The sequence below is a fragment of the Meles meles genome, chromosome 15 (genome assembly GCF_922984935.1).
Source record: "Meles meles chromosome 15, mMelMel3.1 paternal haplotype, whole genome shotgun sequence".
Classification (NCBI taxonomy): Eukaryota; Metazoa; Chordata; class Mammalia; order Carnivora; family Mustelidae; genus Meles; species Meles meles.
In genome coordinates, this window is record NC_060080.1 from 57,152,023 (window position 1) to 57,156,529 (window position 4,507).

At 40.5% G+C, this 4,507-nt stretch overlaps 1 pseudogene; it reads left to right on the plus strand.

Moving 5' to 3' along the window:
- Nucleotides 1-3,194: 3,194 nt before the first annotated feature.
- LOC123926082 lies at nucleotides 3,195-4,306 on the plus strand (annotated as a pseudogene).
- The last annotated feature ends 201 nt before the right edge of the window (nucleotides 4,307-4,507 follow it).

A 4,507-nucleotide genomic window follows, 5' to 3' on the forward strand; every position in this document is an offset into this window, starting at 1 on the left:
TAAAATGCCCTCTCTCTTAATTATTCTTAATTATTCTGAATTATTGAAAATGTCATTTCCATCCAAGTGGGACTAAAAGTAGTTAAATGTTGACAAAATATTTGATGAAACACAAACAGAGAGAGAAGGTGGATAGATTTGTAAAAGCTGTATTTTTCTTCATCAAAAATTCTTTTTAAAATTACTAATTTGGGGAATTGGAGGCAAGACGGCAGAGGAGTAGCAGACTGAAATGACATCAGGTCGCAGAAGTTCAGCTAGATAGTTATCAAACCATTCTGAACACCTACCAACTCAACAGGAGATCAAAGAGAAGAGGAGCAGCAATTCTAGGAACAGAACATCAACCAGTTTTTGAAAGGTAGGACATGTGGAGAAATGAATCCAAGGTGACAGGAAGATAGACCGCAGGGGGAGGGATCAGCTCCTGGCAAGCAGTGGAGCAGCGGAACATAAAGTCAGAACTTTTAGAAGTCTGCTCCACTGAGGGACATCACTCCGAGGCTAAGCAGGGGTGGAGCCTTGCAGGGACAGCATGGTCTCAGGTCCCACGGGGTAAAGAAGGATTGGGGGTGACTGAGTGTAGCAAAGCTCACAGGTATTAGAGTGGGGAAGTCAGCTACAGAGACGGAGCTGAGGAGTGAGCTCTCAGCTCAGGGTTACCTTAAACCATGATCCACGGCACAGTTGGGCAACTGCTCTTTGAGCAGGGATCCCACAAGTGGTAGATCTGGAGAGAGCTCCCTGGAAGAATGGCAGTGATATGCTGGGTTTGGAGACTCCCAGCGGGGCTGTGTGCCAGAGACAGAGATGCTGGGTCACAGGCGGGGGGAGCTCAGCATGCAGCCGAAGGCCAGGGAGACGGGAGTGATTGAGTGCTTTTCTCCAAGGGCACACTGAGGAGTGGGGATCCAAGCTTTCAGCTCCTCTAGGCCAGAGATTGGGAGACCACCATTTTCATTCCCATCCTCCAAAGCTCTACAGAAAGCATACAGGGAACAAAAGCTCCGAGAGCAAACCTGAGCAGATTACTTAGCCTGGCCCCTGGCAAGGGCGGTACAATTCCACTTCAGGCAAAGACATTTGATAATCAGGGGCAACAGGACCCTCCCCCAGAAGAGCTGCAAGAACATCCAGCCAAAACCAAGCTCCTGGATCAAGGAGAAAAGCAGAACTTCCGGGCTAGGGGAAAGCAATGCTTGGAATTCATGGCTTTTTCCCCATGACCCTCTAATCTTGCAAAGTTTAATTAAATTTAAAAAACTTTTTTTCTTATTCAATTTTTTAAAGTTTTCCCCTTTTAACTTTCTTAACTACTTTATCACAACAATACTTTCTAAAAATAAATCTTTTTAAACCTTCATTATTATAGTCATATTTTATTCTTCATTGTATTTAGCCTTATTTTTTGTATACACATAGGGTTTTTTTTTTCTAAAAAAATTTTAGGATACAATTTCTTCTAATAGAACAAATTATACCTTAAGTCTAGCACAGGGATTTGTTCTAGTCTCCAGTCTGAGCACATTCTCTCTTATTTTTTTTTTCCTTTTCTTTTTCCAACCAACTTATCTTATCAAATAGTTTTTTAGAATTTTTAAAAAATTTTTCATCTTTACAGTCATATTCCACCCCTTCATCATGTATACCCTATTTTTTAATATATATGTTTTTCTTTCTTTAAAATTTTGAGAGGTCGTTTTGTTTAAGAAACCAAAATACACCCAAAATCAAGTGGGTGGTTCTGTTTAATATTATAAATATAATATATATTAGACTAGACTAATATATATTAGACTAGACTAATATATATTAGACTAATATATATTAGACTAATATATATTAGACTGTCTAATATATATTAGACTGGTGAATATATATATATAATTATTATTTTTTTAACACTTCTTCTTCTCCTCCCAGTGTGGAGTCTCTTCTGATTTGGTTAGCAAAAATTTTTCTGGGGTCTTTGTCACCCTTTCAGTATTTTGTTCTCTCATTCATATATTCTTATCTGGATAAAATGACAAGGTGGAAAAACTCACCACAAAAAAAAAGAACAAGAGGCAGTACCAAAGGCTAGGGACCTAATCAATATGGACATTGGTAATATGTCAGATCTAGAGTTCAGAATGATGATTCTCAAGGTGCTAGCTGGGTTCGAAAAAGGCATGGAAGATATTAGAGAAATCCTGTCTGGAGAAATAAAAGCCTTTTCTAGAGAAATGAAAGAACTAAAATCTAACCAAGTTGAGATAAAAAATGGTATTAATGAGGTGCAATCAAGAATAGAGGCTCTTACTGCTAGGATAAATGAGGCAGAAGAGAGAATTAGTGATACAGAAGACCAAATGATGGAGAATAAAGAAGCTGAGCAACAGAGAGACAAACAACTACAGGATTACGAGGGAAGAATTCAAGAGATAAGTGATACCATCAGACAAAACATTAGAATAATTGGGATTCCAGAAGAAGAAGTAAGAGAGAGGGGGGCAGAAGGAATACTGGAGCGAATCATTGTAGAGAATTTCCCCAATATGGCAAACAACAAGCATCAAAATCCAGGAGCACAGAGAACCTCCCTCAAAATCAATAAAAATAGCTATACACGCTGTTATCTAATTGTAAAACTTAGACATTTTGGTGACAAAGAGAAAATCCTGAAAGCAGCCCAGGACAAGAAGTCTGTAACATACAATGATGAAAATATTAGATTGGGAGCAGACTTATCCACAGACACCTGGCAGGCCAGAAAGAACTGGCATGATATATTCAGAGCACTAAATGAGAAAAACATGCAGCCGAGAATAGTATATCCAGCTAGGCTATCACTGAAAATAGAGGAGAGATAAAAAGCTTCCAGGACAAAAAAAAAAAAAAGAATTTGTAAACACCAAACCATTCCTACAGGAAATATTGAAAGGGGTCCTCTAAGCAAAGGGAGAGCCTAAAAGTAGTAGACCAGAAAGGAACGGAGACAATATACAGTAACAGTCACCTTACAGGCAATACAATGGCACTAAATTCGTATCTCTCAATCGTTACCCTGAATGTAAATGGGCTAAATGCCCCAATCAAAAGACACAGGGTATCAGAGTGGATAAAAAAACAAAAACCAGACGCTGAGCTAATACCCGCACCTGAAACTGGGTCACAAACTCAGCCGCACCTGCTACTACCACTGTCTCTGGACCATGGACCCCTGCAAAGTGAGCGAGCTTCGGACCTTCATGAAAATGGGTAAGCAGGATCCAAGCATTCTTCACACCAAGGAAATGTGTCTCCCGTGGGAGTGGGTGGAGAGCATGGGGGGTAAAATATCACCTGCCACTCATAAAATTAAATCAGAAGGCACTATCAAGGAAGAAAAACCAGATAGTAAGAAGGCAGAGGAAAACATAAAGACAGATGAATCATCAAGTGAGGAACGTGATCTAGAAATTGACAATGAAGGTGTGATTGAACCAGATACTGATGCCCCTCAAGAAATGGGAGATGAAAATGTAGAGATAACCAAGGAAATGATGAATCAGGCAAATGATAAAAATGTGGCTGCCACTGGTGTCCTAAATGATGGTGAACTACAGAAAGCCATTGACTTGTTCACAGATGCCATCAAACTAAATCCTCACTTGGCCATTCTGTATGCCAAGAGATCCAGTGTCTTCATCAAATTACAGAAGCCAAATGCTGCCATTTGAGGCTGTGACAGAGCTTTTGAAATAAATACTGATTCAGCTTGGCCTTATAAGTGGCGTGGGAAAGCACATAGACTTCTGGGCCATTGGGAAGAAGCAGCACATGATCTTGCCCTTGCTTGTAAACTGGATTATGATGAAGATGCTAGTGCAATGCTGAAAGAAGTTCAACCGAGGGCCCAGAGAATTACTGAACACCGGAGAAAGTATGAGTGAAAACGTGAAGAGCGAGAGATCAAAGAAAGAATAGAAAGGGTTAAGAAGGCTTGGGAAGAACATGAAAGAGCCCAGAGGGAGAAAAAACCCAGATGACAATCAGGAGCTCAGTATGGCTCTTTCCCAGGTGACTTTCCTGGGGAAATGCCTGGTTATTTTCCTGGAGGAATGCCTGGAATGGTGGGGGGGTGGTGCCTGGAATGGCAGGAATGCCTGGGCTCAATGAAATTCTTAGTGATCCAGAAGTTCTTGCAGCCATGCAGGATCCAGAAGTTATGGTGGCCTTCCAGGAAGTGGCCCAGAACCCAGCGAATATGTCAAAATATCAGAGCAACCCAAAGTTTATGCATCTCATCAGTAAATTGTCAGCAAAATTTGGAGGTCAAGCATAATGTCCTTCTGACAAATAAAGCCCTTGCTGAAGGAAAAGCAACGTCGATCACATAATGGATGTCAGAATAATACAAACCAGTGTACCTCTTACCTTCTCATGAAGAAAATCCCTACCCCTCTGCTCCCCATGCAACTGAAACATTCTACAATGGTTTGCCATTAGGATATTCATTCAGATAACGTTTTCCTACTAGGAACTA